The sequence below is a fragment of the Bubalus bubalis genome, chromosome 9 (assembly GCF_019923935.1).
Source record: "Bubalus bubalis isolate 160015118507 breed Murrah chromosome 9, NDDB_SH_1, whole genome shotgun sequence".
NCBI classification, from domain to species: domain Eukaryota; kingdom Metazoa; phylum Chordata; class Mammalia; order Artiodactyla; family Bovidae; genus Bubalus; species Bubalus bubalis.
In genome coordinates this window covers 34,897,146-34,914,403 of record NC_059165.1, presented here as the reverse complement: position 1 = coordinate 34,914,403, position 17,258 = coordinate 34,897,146, and the positions used below count along the sequence as shown (strand labels likewise).

Genomic DNA, 17,258 nt, shown 5'->3' with positions numbered 1-17,258 from the left:
CCTCTGTAATGTGAATGTTACTCTGATTGATGTTGTCCCACAGGTCCTTAATATGTCTTCGCTTTTAAAATTCCTGTTTCTTTATACTGCTCTGTTTAGGTGACATCCACTGTCCTATCTTCCAAATCATTGATAGGTTCTTCTGCTTCATCTAGTGGGCTGTTGAACTGCTCTAGTGTATTTTTTTTTTTTTTTAATTTTCAGTTCACTTATTGCATTCTTTAGCTCTGTGAATTCTTTTTTTATACTTTCTTATATTTTCTATCTTCGTTGAAGTTCTGTGTTCACCCATTCTTCTTCACAGTTTGGTAAGCATTATTTTGAACTCTTTATCATGTAAATTACTTATCTCTGACTAATTACATTTTTTCCCTGGGGTTGAAACATATTCTTTTGTCTTCTCTTTTGTTTGAGTCTGTGTTTATTTTGTGTGTTACTGATGCTCCTCATTCTTAAAGGAGTATTTTGTATGAGATGAACCGTATTGTATAACCTTGCCTTAGCTCATGGTTGCCTCTTAAACCTTTGTGATAGTATTCACAGCTTGACTTATTTTTGATAGGTCTCAGTTGTTGAGCATGTACCAATACTTTCTTTGAGTGTTCCAGAGGGAAAGACCTCAGTTAGCTATTAGTTCATGCTGATTGGAGGCCAGACCCACAGGCAGGAGCTTAAGGTTTACAAGTGTGTACAGTCCTGTGGTTCCACAATCTTTGACCCTGCTGGTAGCCAGACCAGGCAATCTGGAGGTGTCTGCTTAGCAACAGTTGAAAATATCTGGGCTCTAGATAAATGTATAAACTCCCTTCTGAGAGATACTGTCAATCTGTAGTGAGGTCAAGTAAAAATGCAAAGATGTATTCCCTGGCCTCTGTTCCCTTGGAGGACTTCTGTAGCCTCTAGCTATGTTGTCAGCCTGAAGCCTGCCCCTCAGATGGAAGCTTCAGGACCAGGAAATAGGCCTGTTCACAGAAGACTGAGGGTGTGTTTCAGTCTGGTGTTGGTGCTGTGCCCTGGGGATGGTGGCCCACCAAGAACTCTCTTTCTGATTCTTTCATACCCATGGGGTCCAGACATGTGATTATCCCTGGCCACTCAAGGGGTGACTCCTGGGTAGGCGCACATGCCTGCCAGCTTCAGTGAGATCACAGGAGGTCTGTGTCCCCATTGGTGCTGGAAGTTTGAGTGAGAGTACAAACGTGGTGCTTTTCTAGGCAGGTGCTACCAAGGTAGAGGGAGAATGACAAAAATACAATGCCTCCTGCACCTTATATCCTGAGAGAAGTCCAACATACTTCTTCTCATGTGGAAGATGTTTTATTTTTTTAAGATTAACAAATGAATCTCCTTCACATACAGTTTAGGCACGTTTCAAAATGCTACTCTGCACTGGTGTCCAAGGTAAGTGTGTTTGTATGCAAGCCTTTTAATAGAGAAATCTTCATTCCCTACACATCTCTGGTTCTCCTGGATCTAAGCCCATTTGGTTTCAAAGTCAGATATTTTGGGGGCTCACTTCTCTGGTGCAGCTGTCAGAGTGGGGTACCTGATATGGGGACAAACTCTTTGCTCCTCAGAGATGCCTTGTATTTGAGAGTTATCCCTTGATTTTGGATGACCACACTAGAAGTGAGAATTTTGCTGATACTGTATCTCAAATTCATCTACCCTTTCATCTTTTCATGTGGCTCTCATCCTTTGTTGTACAGGAGCTGTTCAGTCTTCAGGTCTTTTTCAGAGAGAACTGTTTCGTATGTAGTTGTAAATTTGTTGTTTATATGGTAGGAGGTGAGTTCAGGATCTTCCTATACAACCATGTTGAACTGCCCTGTACAATATTTTAAATACGTATTATCATAAATACTAATGATAAAATAAACCATTCATGAATATATTGTTAAATAACAGACTAAAAATGGTCAGTTTTCTGTTTTCTGTTTTTTTTTTTTTTTCTTTTAATGCTCTGTTACTTTTATGGTCCCACTTTCTGTGATCACAAAATGTCTATTACAGCCAAGAGAGGATGAAATAAAAAGTTCTTTATATCCTTCTAATTCAACAGCCCTAAACCAAACATTTTGAAAACATCTTTTTCACAGTGAGGAATTAATTCTAGCAATCAAATCCCACCAGTGAATGTGACAAACACAATCAAGCCTGGCATTTGTGTTATTATAACATCAATATGATACCTCTGTGGTCCTAGAAAACTTAAACCATCATTGGGATTATCAATACCGGTACTTTTGCTTTATTTAAGAAATTGATTACTTTAGCAGTGTAGAATGGAAAAATAAACTTCTCACAGATCAATGAAACACTACTCTCTCATGTGCTCGTCCCCCCACCACCCCACGCTGGGTAAATGCTCTTGGTAAATGCTACTTCTTGCCGCTTTCCTAACAAACAGATTCTACATATTAGGTTTGAGCAGCTGTTGCTGACACACTCTTCCATCCTAAATGTCCTGTTTCCTGTTCAGCAGCTCAGCAACAGTCTTAGTACCCAACCGTGTGCTGAAAACATAAAATTATTTTGATAGGAATTAATAGATAACATTAGCCACCAGATGATATTAGTCTGTCTGAATCATGCTCACACTTTGAATAAAACACTAATTCTTAATGGGAATAATTTCCAAAGCCAGAGAAACTGAGCAATGAGCATTGCCCCTAATACTTCATATCACCTAAAGATGAGAAGGTAAGAAGTTAACATTCTAAAATTTCAAAAGCACTGACTCATTGATTCTTAACTATAGTATGATATAAGCTCACTTCTTTTCCTAGTGTTAGCCTCTGCACATGTGCATACAATATATACATGTATAATACATACTTTACTAATTATCTAAAATCGACAATATTGGTTTGCTTTATTAATGACTTTTACTCTTTCTAACATTGTTTGTTTTTTTTTCCTATAAAACTCTTAATCCCATGAGATCAAGGACTCAGTAATAGACGTAGTTTTAGTAAGCACATCAACATGACAGAGCATGTTTATTGAAGGAATGTGTGAGTGAATAAGTGAGTGCAAATGAAGGCAAATCACGTGGTACACACTTTGAGTAGGGGAGGCAGAGTGTAATTCTTTGTCTTTTCTAAAAGTCAAAGCCCTTTGGGGGACAAAAGTGCATAATAACAAATAATTCAAGACAATGGCAATGCTGTAACAAGGCAAAGATTCTGTGCTGAGTGGCACAGACCATTTTTAAATAAAGACTTGAGCCACCAGGGGTGGGGCTGTTTGAGAAAAGATTTTTGGAGAGTATGGAACTTGGACTTAATGGTTCAAAAAATATCAGTTGAATGTCTACAGTGTACCATGTAACATAGTTGATATGCATTATTTATTTTAATTCTCATATGTCTAGGAGGTGAGTATTGGGATTATCCTATTTGACTGATGGGACGACTGAGGTTTACAAAGGTTAACAACTTCCACAGAAATAGGAGATACAGGATTCAAAATCAGGTATTCAGATGACAAAGCCCTTTGTTACTACCTACTACCTGTGTGTCCTTCTTGAGTCTTAAAGAAAAGGCAGCATGTAGGTGAAAGGAGAGAGGCAACAGAATTCCTAGTGTGGACATGAAAATTCACAATTTTAAATATTTGGAAAGCCAAGTGTGAACAGCCTGATGAGCCTAAGGCTACCTTGTATTGACATGATGATGATGACCACAGTCTTTGCTCGAATTCTTTCAGTGTGTTTGGCACTGTGGTGAATGCTTCATGTGTAAAGTCTCATTGACGCCTCACGTCACCTTTGTGATCCGCATTGTGCAGAGCTCTGAATTACCCTTACAGCAGGTAGCTGGGGGACCCTCACAGCCAGATTAAGGTACTTCACAGTCATCTGAAATGAAGAGATAGTTAAGACTGTCAAGTAGTGGAATGATACAATAAAACTTACCAGTAGTTTGATGCCAATATTTCATTCTGTAGACATATGTTTTAGTGACTATTAGTGAAATTTTTAAAATACTTTTGTTAAGACTAATATGGTTGGGAATAATTGATTTTTTTCATACGTGAGAATAAGTGTGCATCTGTGTCTGTGTTGGGAAAATGAGAACTGCTCTCTGTGGATTTGAGGGAAGAGATGAATTTGGAGACTAAAGCAATAAGTATGCCATTGGCCTGAAAAACACTGATAACACTGGGAATGGAAGTGGGATAGATGGTATATATGTGGAGGGAAGGATTAGAAAAAAAACTAAAAATGGAATAGATCTTGAGCCCATAAGCAAAATCTTTCTGTAGTTTCATGTTGGGGAAAGAAAAGAGAGTTCAAATATATCTGTTGGAAACTGGCTGCAGTACCATGGTGTCTTTCTACATACCAACTCACCATATGCTTCTTATGGCTTCAATTTGGGTGCTTTCCTTTAGGAACTACACAGATTGCATGACAGTCCTCCAGTTTTTTTTTTTTTTTTTTTTTTTTTTTTTAATAGGAATTTCTCTTGCCTAGGACCTGATATAGGACTTGTCTACAGTCTAGCTATTAGAAAGGATTGTTTGATCCATTACCTAATCTGGACAAAATCAGTGAATTAGGTTCAATGAGGGCTGGGGTTGGGGTCTGTTTTCTCTATGGCTTCTCAGGATGTACTATCCAGAGCAGCTGGCAGAGAGGAATGGAGCAGCATATATTCTAATGCGGTTAGCTTATTCTAATGAGCTGCATTCTCTAAAATCAGACTTGCTGATGTTGGCAGGAAATAAATTTAACTCCCCCACACAAATAAATGCAAATCTGAATTCTCTGATACATTTCATTTTCCACAAGGTAATCAAGATTCATAAAACTTCTATTTAGGATCAGGGCACCAGGGAGTCAATGTCCTTGAGGGAAACAAAACCTTCTAATGAAAATTATATTTCAGTGGTGTTAATCTCACAGGATCTGATAAATGGACGCAGTGTAGTTGAATCTTATTTGGCTTCATTGTCCTTTCTGCCATACATTTCATTCAACACCAAGGTAATCAAATACATAAAATCTGCATTATTCACTTCTGGCCCAGAAAACACTACCTAGTGCCCTTAATCAAAAGAACAGGAGACAGAGTTGATAGCACATTATTTTCAAAGGTTATCAATGTCATCAAAATTTTTCTAATTTTTCAAATCTCTTCTTCTCAGCCCCAAATTGAACTAACACATCTCTTCTCTTCCATTTCCTTAGACCTTTATTAATTTCAGACAAAAGGTGATGAGACCACCCCATATCTGTCCTTTCTAACAGTTCTCAGCCCCCAATGCATTATCATCAATAGCTCCCTGAATAACAGCCCATTCCGGAAAAGGAAAGTTTTGGCAGCAAACAGAAGGCCAGTTGAGAGAAGGCTGAGAAGTATGATCACATATAACATTTTGAACTTGATTTTTAAAGGATGCCATACTTTTAGCAATTCTAATGCAACTCTTACAAAAGCCCTGAGTACATGTTTGGACTAAGGAGCACTCAGGACTTTCAGGACAAGCATTCTGAATTGAAAGTTAAGATTGATGATGGGTTCAGCTGGAAACAAGTTTGCATCACTGAAGTCAAAATAATTAATGGCATATTTAAAATTCTTCCATTCAATGTTGGGAAAAAATAGCTTCTGCTCAAGGAGTCAACTCACCCTGTTACATGTCATCTGAGTCTAGATGCTTTAAGGAATGAGCTGCTTGTAACTGAAATCACTGGGGGTACTGTGATTAGGCAAAGGTGAGATAATAGAGGAAAGGACCTTCTTCAGAGGTTGAAGGGGTAGTAGTAGTTTGATAGCAAGTAGGGAAATGTGAAAGTGAATTACGAAAGGCAAAATGCATTGTTTAAATATTTGGTAATGGGTTATGGATAATGTAATTTGTTAAATTTTGGTTATGGGGAATGTAATTTCTTAAGTTTTGTTATACAAGCTGTTGATCTGATGAGACAGTGTTTGTCAATGTGTTCAGCAAGCGGGTTATCATTTACTGTTGGCTATAAGCCAGAAGACATTGAAGGGGAGAGGTGTTGCCATTACATCTGGGATGAAATGCAGAGTCCATTCCATGACCTGCAAAGCCCCACAGTAGTGATTCAAATGCAGTGTAACTAGGTGTTGCTAGTTTTAAAAGTCCCCCCGATGGTTCAAACGTGCGGAAAGGACTGAGCAGTACTGCCTGCCATAATAGAAGTCTTGATTCTCTCTAATCTCATAATCACCACGCCCACAATATTCCATCTTTCACTAGTTCATTTAATGTTAGACCAAGCCAAGCTCACTTCTACCTTAGGACTTTTTGCTTGGAATGTTTGGACACTGATTACTCTTTCCTTTCACCCCTCTTACCCCTAGTGGACAGTTACATGGTTGTCTCTTTAATGTCACCTCCTGAGAGGCTATTTGTTGCCTATGTATAATCTAAGAACATTACCCCTCCACATTACATTGTATCACTTCAAGCCCTGTATTATTTGCTTTATGGTATCTGTTGCTATTGGAAATCCTCATTCAGTCAGTCCTTTGCTTGAGGTGGACAGTCATCACTACAAACTAGAGAATACTGTCCCTGTCATATTCTTCACCGATATATCCTTTGTACCTAAAACCATGCCTAGCACATAGGAGTGTTCACTCCTATGTGTTAAATCAACAAATACATGATGAATGAATAAATCAATGGATGAATGAGTGAGTGACTGAAAGATCAACTGAAAAAGACAATGCATTGGAAAGTCTTTCTTGATGATTTGCTGCTGCTGCTAAGTCACTTCAGTCGTGTCCGACTCTGTGCGATCTCATAAACGGCAGCCCACCAGGCTTCCCCGTCCCTGGGATTCTCCAGGCAAGAACAGTGGAGTGGGTTGCCATTTCCTTCTCCAGTGCATGTAAGTGAAAAGTGAAAGTGAAGTTGCTCAGTCGTGTCTGACTCCCAGCTACCCCATGGACTGCAGCCTACCAGGCTCCTCCGTCCATGGGATTTTCCAGGCAAAAGTACTGGAGTGGGGTGCCATTGCCTTCTCCTCTTGACGATTTACTGGTCACTAAATTCCAATGCATGCCTTATAATGTGGACTACATTTAATCTTCTTTCTGTTTATAGTAGTTTTCTTTCCTAGGCCTTCTTTACTTTCTCAAGCAATAAATGAAACAGACTTTGGATCAAAGAATATGCGGCACATGTGCCAATGAACAAAACAATTTTCTATCAAAAAATTCAATCAAGGATTCTTTAATCAGAACATAAATCTTTCAGACACACATCACAGACTATAGTACATCAGATCATAACTGCCTTTTTTTCTTTTCCCCCCATCCATTTTGCAATTACAACCTCTCAGTGGTAGAGGAACAGCACTGAAGTAGCAGAGAGAAAGCAATACCCTGAAAAAGCAGTTTTAAACATGATGAACTTGGTACTTTTAGTTTATCTCAGTCTGCAATTTCAACTCTCATGGGACTCAGTGAAATGGAATCGGGCAATAAGGATCAATAATGTGAAATTCTGTTGTAAAAGGTATAGTATAAAATAAACATTAAGAGCCAGAGACTGTTTTTATCTGCTCCCCTTCTTCTACCACCTGTCTATGGAATTAAAATAAAATTTTTTTTTCAAACAGGTAAGAACACTTTACCTGTGTTTACCCATTTCCATATCTATTTTCTGTAGCCCGTGGAGAACATTTCATGAGAAGAACCTAAGTTTATCCAAAGTGATCTTTTCAGCAATTGCACACAGTTCTCTTAAAGGGTGGCCATTTGGAAACTGGTTGTATTAATATTTGGTGATAGACATACTTAAAACAGTGAAATCTGTAAAAAGAAAAACATTATCAGATACTATTTTAAGTGTAAATAAGTAAAATCTTATCAAGGAGATTTTAATGAAAATATTTGCTTCTTTTAAACTAATGTTCCAAAGATAGATAAACTCAGTTTCTAGTTTTTGAAACGAGAAGTTTAGGATATGTAGTGGTAAAAATCATGAAAGTGGAAGTTACAAGGAAGATATACCATATTCCATGAGTGAATTGTAAATTGGCTCAAAGGATCTCTTAATACTTCCCCAAAGTGATACATAAAGTTTTCTACAATCTAGCCAAACTGGAATTGATGCTCAGAAATATAATATGTCTGAATCAAAAAACATACCTTGAGTTATGGATGGAATACTAAAGCCATACCAAATGTTCTTTACAGAAGCATCTTATAAAAAAGCATCTACCAAATGAAAAAAAAAAAAGATGTTTCTGTAGTTCTTGTGTACATGTAATATGTTTTGACCAAAAAAATATATACATTATGTTCTGCATTTCACTTTGAGGTTTTTTTAAACTTTAATTTTCATGATTTTTTTCTGAACATCAGGAGACTCAAATACCTATCACTCAAATTTAACATTGTTGCCGCCTTCCTACCTGTAGCTACAGATACCATTAAACACCATTCTTAATAACTAACTATACCCTGCTTTTTAGAATTAACCATTTTTGGAAATTAGAGGTTTCAGTCCCCAAGTTCCTGTCAATCTGTACCTTAAATCTTTCAATTGCTCTCTCTTGCTTTTTATTTCTTTGTCTCTGTGAGCAGTGCTCTGGGTGAATTCTTCACTTACTACCTGTACAATTTTGAGCAAGTTAATTAACCTCTATACAGTGCCTACCTCATAGGGTAGTTAGAAGAATCATTTATGAAACATTTAGAAAAGAATAGTATAAATTTCTCAATAATATGTCTCAATTCATTAATCTTTCTTTGGCTGCAAACTAGAGTTTATCATAACTAGTGTAACTTTATAACTTCAGTATTTTTTCCTTTGCCAATAAGGAATTGTTTTTTCTAATTGTTTTTTCCACATCCTACTACTTTTACTTCTGCCTCTGTTAGTGTCACAAATTCTTGTCCTTTTAAAGGGATATTACCCCTTAGTTTACTGTTTTATAGACTTTTTCAGAAGCTCTATGAAATTTATTTCATCTGGCTGGAATAAATTTTTATTAATATTTTTCTTGGCCATACTTTTTGGTTGACTTTTTTTATTCATTTAAAAAATTTTATTTTATATTGGAGTATAGTTGATTAACAGTGTTGTTAGTTTCAGGTGTACAGCAAACTGATGCATGTATCTCAAGTTATTTTCCCATTTAGCTTATTACAGAATATTGAGCAGCATTCCCTGTGCTATACAGTAGGTCCCTGTTGGTTTTTTGTTTTAAATATAGCAGTGTGTAATATCAATCCTAAACTCCCCATCTGTTCCTCCTGTCTACCCTGGTAATCATAAATTTGTTCTCTAAGTCTGTGCATCTGTTTCTGTTTTGTAAGTAAGTTCATTTGTATCATTTTTTAAAGATTCTGGATATAAGCAATATCATATTATATTTGTCTTCTCTATATTACTTCACTTAGTATGACAATCTCTATGTCTATCCATGTTGCTACAAATAGCATTATTAAATTCTTTTTATGGCTGAGTAATATTCCATTGAGCTTTCCAGGTGGCTCAGTGGTAAAGCATCTGCCGGAAATGCAGGAGGCTCAGGTTCGATCCCTGGGTGGTGAAGATCCCCTGGAGAAGGAAATGGAAACCCACTCCAGTATTCTTGGCTGGGAAATCCCACGGACAAGGAATCCAGTGGACTAGTTCACTGTAGTCACTCTGTGACTCTAGGATCACAGAGTCAGACAAGACTTAGTGACTAAACAACCACAAATATTCCATTGTGTATACTTACCACATAGTTTTTTAACCCATTTCTCTGTTGATGGACATTTAGGTTCTGACTGGTGTGAAGTGATATTAAAGCTTTGATATGCATTTATCTGATAGTTATGCTGAGCATCTTTTCATGTGCTTCTTGGCCATCTGTATGTCTTCTTTTGAGAAGTGTCTATTTAGATCTTCTGCCCATTTTTTGATTGGGTTGTCTGTCTAGACTCCACGTGATTTCTTAGGGAATTGTTAAAGTTCTGTGATTTTAACATATATTAGATTTTAATGACAAAGTGAAAGACCCTGTTGAGAAAGGATTGAGAATTGTTTTGAAAAATTAGAACTGTAGTGTTGAGGAGAGAAGGGAAGTTTGATAGTTTGCTTGTTCTATTCTAACACATTGTCTTGCATTGATTGGGAATAATTGGCAAATGCATCTCTTTCAGATTTATTGATCATTTTGAAGACAGCTCAATTAGGCTTATATGTGGATGTAATCATGTGGGAGTAACAATCCTGAGGAATATATGACTTTCTATCACTATGCAGTATGCAAAGCTTTGTTCCGATTTACCTTCCTGCTTCATCTTTTAAACAATAACAAAACTTAATGCTGCATTCTTAATTGTACCAGTAGTTTGTTATCCCCCCATCTATGGCAAAACTTGTACTGAGTTTTGTGTCTAAATTGTCTATTGTTGAGATACTACTTATTTGCACTGCTAGTTAATTATTTTTTAAGCATCCTTGCTTCCCTGTAGTCCAAAGTCTCACGTTCAAAGGTGAGAAATGTACACTTGACAGAGGAACACATTTTGTAATTGACCAGTCTATATTTCTTGGAATTTACTGCGCTTATAAATAGTTGAGCTATTTCAGATCCTAAAAGATGATGCTGTTCAAGTGCTATAGTCAATGTGACAGCAAATCTGGAAAACTCAGCAGTGGCCACAGGACTGGAAAATGTCAGTTTTCATTCCAATCCCAAAGAAAGGCAATACCAAAAATGTTCAAACTACTGCACGATTACACTCATCTCACATGCCAACAAAGTAATGTTCAAAATTCTCCAAGCCAGGTTTCAACAGTATGTGAACCATGAACTGCCAGATGTTCAAGCAGGATTTAGAAAAGACAGACGAACCAGAGATCAAATTGCCAACATACATTGGATCATCAAAAAAGCAAGAGAGTTCCAGAAAAAACATCTATCTCTGCTTCAATGACTACACCAAAGACTTTGACTGTGTCAGTCACAACGAACTATGGAAAATTCTTCAGAAGATAGGAATACGAGACCACCAGACTGGCTCCTGAGAAATCTGTATTCAGGTCAAGAAGCAACAATTAGAACTGGACATGGAACAACAGACTGGTTCCAAATCGGGAAAGGAGTATGTCAAGGCTGTATATTGTCACCCTGCTTATTTAACTTCTATGCAGAGTACATCAGGCGAAATGTTGGGCTGGATGAAGTAGAAGCTGAAATCAAGATTGCTAGGAGAAATATCAATAACCTCAGATACTCAGATGACACCACGCTTATGGCAGAAAGTGAAGAAGCACTAAAGAGCCTCTTGATGAAAGTGAAAGAGGAGTGAGAAAGCTGGCTTAAAGCTCAACATTCAGAAAACCAAGATCAGGGCATCCAGTCCCATCACTCTATGGCAAATAGATGGAGAAACAATGGAAACAGTGACAGACTTTATTTTCTTGGGCTCCAAAATCACTGCAGATGGTGACTACAGCCATGAAGTAAAAAAATGCTTGGTTCTTGGAAGAAAAGCTATGAGCAACCTAGACAGCATATTAAAAATTAGACCTTACTTTGCCAACAAAGATCCATCTAGTAAAGCTATGGTTTTTCCAGTAGTCATGTATGGATGTGAGAGTTGGACTGTGAAGAAAGCTGAGCACTGGAGAATTGATATTTTTGAACTGTGACGTTGGAGAAGAATCTTGAGATTCCCTTGGACTTCAAGAAGATCAAACCAGTCAATCCTAAAGGAAATCAGTCCTGGATATTCATTGGAAGATTTGATGCTGAAGCTGAAGCTCCAATACTTTGGCCACATGATGCGAAGAACTGACTCATTGGAAAATACCCTGAAGCTGGGAAAGATTGAGGCCAGGAGGAGAAGCGGACGACAGGAGAGATGTTTAGATGGCATCACCAACTTGATGGACGAGTTTGAGCAAACTCCGGGAGTTGGTGATGGACAGGGAAGCCTGGCATGCTGCAGTCCATGGAGTCTCAAAGAGTTGGACATGACTGAGTGATTGAACTGAACTGATTGACCTCAGTTTCTGCAAGAAATTTTGAGTATTTGCCTGCTACCCAGATCATTATCTAGCACCTCCATTTCTCCTTTGCTTGAAGAGAATATTCTCTAAATATTGTTGACCATACAAAAATACCAAACTTAAAATATGATCAGAATATTTTCTTGAAAAAGTAATGACATGTTTGATGCAGTCACTCTTGTAGAGACTGGAGACAGCACGAGAAGACAGGTAGTGTCTACCTGCTTAGAATGTGATATGGCTTCTCTTAATTATAACAAACCCCTTATATTACATGCATATCTCCTATTAAGTGAGAGTTGATATGGAAGAAGTATAGCTTAGGGAGTAGAATAAGGGCTCTTTATCAGCTTTCAGGATTTGAATACCATCACTTTCATATACTAGGTATGTGACCCTAGGCAACTTCATAGGATTTTTGTGATTATTACATAGCCTAAGTATGTAAGATACCTAGGGCAGTGGTTGGCATCTAATATACGATCCATAAGATTTGGAACACTTCACTGTTCAAGTTTGCATGCTACTTGGAGGTATATTAGGTTACTGCTAAACATAATTATACTTTAAGAGATGTGAATTGATCTGTAAAAGTATCACAGGTTTTTATGTGGTCCCACCATGTTGCCAGGCTCAATATTATAAATAAATACTGGCTATTTAAGTTTGTTTAAAGATTGAAATGTGAGCTAAGATTTGTTGCCTATACTGTACCAGCATGCCCTTATATTTTAATTCATTTAATCTGGAAATCAAATATAAGAAAGACTAAAGATAGCTAAAAAGGAAAAACCTTTTAACTCAGGATATTTCCCTATTTCAATAAATACCCAAGGCAAAATGTACTTCCTCTATGACCCTATATTTTTCCTCTTTAATCAATTTTATACTCTCTTCTGAAATTATGTAAATTATGAAATTAAGGCTAAATTCAGACTTAAACTGAAGAAAGTAGGGAAAACCACTAGACCATTCAGGTATGACCTAAATCAAATCCCTTACGATTATACAGTGGAAGTGAGAAGTAGATTGAAGGGATTAGATCTGATTGACAGAGTGCCTGATGAACTATGGATGGCAGTTCATGACATTGTACAGGAGACAGTGATCAAGACCATCTCCAAGAAAAAGAAATGCAAAAAAGCAAAATGGTTTTCTGAGGAGGCCTTACAAATAGCTGTGAAAAGCAAAGGAGAAGGGAAAGATATACCCATTTGAATCCAAAGTTCAAAGAATGGCAAGGAGAGATAAGAAAGCCTTCCTCAGTGATCAGTGCAAAGAAATTGAGGAAAATAATTGAATGGGAAAGACTAGAGATCTCTTCAGGAAAACTAGAGATACCAAGAAAACATTTCATGCAAAAATGGGCACAATAAAGGACAGAATTGGTATGGACCTAACAGAAGCAGATGATATTAAGACAAGGTGGCAAGCATACACATAAGAACTTTACAAAAAAAATCTTCATGACCCAGATCATCACAATGGTGTGATCACTCACCTAGAGCCAGACATCCTGGAATGCAAAGTCAAGTGGGCCTTAGGAAGCATCACTACGAACAAAGTTAGTGGAGGTGATGGAATTCCAGTTGAACTATTCCAAATCCTGAAAGATGATGCTGTGAAAGTGCTGCACTCAATTTGTCAGCAAATTTGGAAAACTCAGCAGTGGCCACAGGTCTGGAAAAGGTCAGTTTTCATTCCAATCCCAAAGAAAGGCAATGCCAAGGAATGCTCAAACTACCGCACAATTGCACTCATCTCACATGCTAGTAAAGTAATGCTCAAAATTCTCCAAGCCAGGCTTCAGCAATATGTGAACCGTGAACCTCCTGATGTTCAAGCTGGTTTTTAAAAAGGCAGAGGAACCAGAGATCAAATTGCCAACATCCGATGGATCATGGGAAAAGCAAGAGAGTTCCAGCAAAACATCTATTTCTGCTTTATTGACTATGCCAAAGCCTTTGACTGTGTGGATCACAATAAACTGGAAAATTCTGAAAGAGATGAGAATACCAGACCACCTGACCTGTCTCTTGAGAAATCTGCATGCAGGTCAGGAAGCAACAGTTAGAACTGGACATGGAACAACAGACTGGTTCCAAATCGAGAAAGGAGTATGTCAAGGCCGTATATTGTCACCCTGCTAGTTTAACTTATATACCGAGTACATCAGGAAAAATGCTGGACTTGATGAAGCACAAGTTGGAATCAAGATTGCCAGGAGAAATATCAATAACCTCAGATAGGCAGATGGCACCACCCTTATGGCAGAAAGTGAAGAAGTAAAGAGCCTCTTGATGAAAGTGAAAGAGGAGAGTGAAAAAGTTGGCTTAAAGCTCAACATTCAGAAAACGAAGATCATGGCATCCGGTCCCATCACTTCCTGGGAAATAGATGGGCAAACAGTGGAAACAGTGGCAGACTTTATTTTGGGGGGCTCCAAAATCACTGCAGATTAAGAAAAGCTTTTCCTTGGAAAGAAAGTTATGACCAATCTAGACAGCATATTAAAAAGCAGAGACATTACTTTGCCAATAAAGGTCTGTCTGGTCAAGGCTATGGTTTTTCCAGTAGTCACATATGGATGTGAGAGTTGGACTGTGAAGAAGGCTGAGCGCTGAAGAATTGATGCTTTTGAACTGTGGTGTTGGAGAAGACTCTTGACAGTCCCTTGGACTGCAAGGAGATCCAACCAGTCCATCCAAAAGAAATCAGTCCTGAATATTCATTGGAAGGACTGATGCTGAAGCTGAAAATCCAGTACTTTGGCCACCTGATACAAAGAGCTGACTCATTTGAATAAGACCTGATTTTGGTAAAGACTGGGGGCAGGAGGAGAAAGGGACAATAAAGGATGAGATGGTTGTATGACATCACCAACTCAATGGATATGAGTTTGGGTAAACTCTGAGAGTTGGTAATGGACAGGGAGGCCTGGTGTGCTGCGGTCCACGGGGTCACAAAGAGTCAGATATGACTGAATGACTAAACTGAACTGAACTGTATGTAAACCACTTGGGTTTCAGGTCAGTACTTCCAGGTCTTAGGAGGACAATTCATGTCAAAGACTAGGACAGGAAACTAAGATAGATGCCTGGTTTCTGATTCTTAGGTTTTAGACAGAAGGCTTGGTTATAAGGCAAGAGGATAAGAACCCAGGCTCTGTATGCAAAATAAGAAGCTACAGTAGAGTTAATATTAATATGTGGCTTCTTGGCCCCTTGAGTTAGAATATACCTGCTATCCAAATGGATGAAAGCTGAATTTACAGTTAAAGAGTAAATGAAATTCATGGCAAGTTTGGTCAAGTGTTTCCAAAGTCTGTCCCTCAGAACAGCAATACACTAATTTCCCCTTTAAGAGCTTCATTGTCAAATGATTTGGAGGAATACATAGCTTGCATACATAAATGCACTTAGAAGTCTGGCAGTAGATAACCATATTCAATTTTTGTGATCCAGTGTTTCCCAAAACTATTTGATTGCAGGATATTTTTCTCATATAACATCTCAATATTTTCCACAAGTGTTCTACAAAATATGTCATTTTATAAAAATGTGTCCAAAAATCTGTGTGGGTGTGTGCATGTTAAGTGAAACGTGGAAAAGACACACTAGGTGGTAGGGGATAAATTGGAAGATTATGAAGCCAGTTACTAAGTTTTCAGTCTGTCCTCAGTCAGCTTCTTGTATGATATTGGAAATTAATTCATCATTCAGTTGACTGGGGCTAATTTCTTTCCCTCCCTCTCCCTCCCTTCCTTCCTCTTTATCCCTCTCCCCACCCCCAGCGTAGGAAATTAAGGGGAATAGCTTTGCAATTAAACAGAGTAAATATATTTTTTCCAATGCTTTAAAAAAATCTTTGTATGTATGCAAAAGCATCACAGTCCAATTCTATTGGACATCTCTTAAACCATAATCATTAAAATAATAGAGCCAAGACATAATTAAGACATAAGTTATTTATGATTATCGACCTGTTTACTTCTACATTTAAACTAGCATGTAGTTGAGTTTTCTTTGCAGTGTGTTCGTGTTCTATATCATTTATGTTTAATTTTAATAATACAAATGAAAAAAGAAGATATAACAGAACAGTGTTATAGAAAGTAAATTGATTTTATACAGTGATCTAAAACAGCATTGGCTTTAAACCTGAGGGAGAAAAAAGTAGAATCTGAATATAATGTTATCTAATGGCTCTCACATTGATGGTGATTTAAGGTTTTGCATATGGAATTTGGAGAAGTTTGGTTGTTGATGCTTGTAAGTTGAAAATCAGTAAGCCCTGCAGCCCATGTGTATCTGTCTGCTTAGCATAGCAATAATGGTAATCCCCTGGCCAGCCATGTTTGACTTGAACCTTTCAACCTATCTTGAACTCTAGTTCAATGTTCATGGTAAACATCACTTAATTACCTTTTCTCTTTTGCTTCAGTTTAGCAGCCAGTATGCCAGATCATATTGTAGAGTTCATTTTGTAGAAAAAGACATTTTCTTATCAGAAATTCATATGACTTTAATTATATAATATCTTAGAAAAATTTTCAGAAACCTGGTCTCTGTTTACTTACTGAATGTTCATTTTATCATTCTGTAAGTCACACATTTATAAGGGCTTCATCCTATTTACATCTCCCTGCCACTTACATATTTGTGTCTGTATACCAGGACATAGAAAATGAATAGTATGTTGGGGTTTAGCAATGTTGTATGACTTTAAAACATAAAAGCATGTTCAGTTGCATAATCTTTTTTTTCCTCTTCATTTCCGATGCCCAGTACATAAACAAATTTTAAAAATCCCATTGAACAGAAAATGTCTTTTTGAGATAATAGCAGGGAAACCTCATTTCTATTGTTACCTTCAGATTCAGCACTGTCATTGTTTCTTATATGGAAGCAGTCTGGATTTCCTTACTTTTCAGTTGCCCAGGTTTTGCAGATGCTTTTTTGCTTCATTTTGAACTCAGCTGGGGAAAACACTGCTTTTCCAAGATTTTCTTTTTTCTCGGATCTGTGATAAAAATGAGTCAAACACACCTGAATAGTGATGCTGTTTATAAAAATAAAGTTAATCAAGGTAGTGTAAGGAATTGGGGGGGGGGCGGCTAGTAAATGTTAGTGATGAGCACATTTTTCTTCTGATGAGGACATCACCTATTCATTGTACACACTCAGGAATGCATTGAATCTCAATACCACCACTAAACGGTTTGGCCAAATTATGATGATACCAGTGTGTGTGTG

At 37.5% G+C, this 17,258-nt stretch overlaps 1 long non-coding RNA gene across 4 annotated transcripts; it reads right to left on the bottom strand.

The window, feature by feature from the left end:
* Positions 1-1,174: 1,174 nt before the first annotated feature.
* On the bottom strand, positions 1,175-17,022 carry LOC123466142. 4 transcript variants are annotated; one of them, XR_006641380.1, is made up of 5 exons: positions 16,874-17,022; positions 8,139-8,207; positions 7,622-7,799; positions 3,661-3,862; positions 1,175-1,828 (listed from the first exon to the last, which is right to left on the bottom strand). It is a non-coding gene; the product is annotated as an uncharacterized LOC123466142 (long non-coding RNA). The 4 variants fall into 4 exon arrangements; XR_006641381.1 differs by lacking the exon at positions 1,175-1,828 and adding an exon at positions 1,835-2,516; XR_006641378.1 differs by lacking the exon at positions 1,175-1,828 and having other exon boundaries at positions 3,370-3,862.
* Between the last annotated feature and the right edge of the window lie 236 nt (positions 17,023-17,258).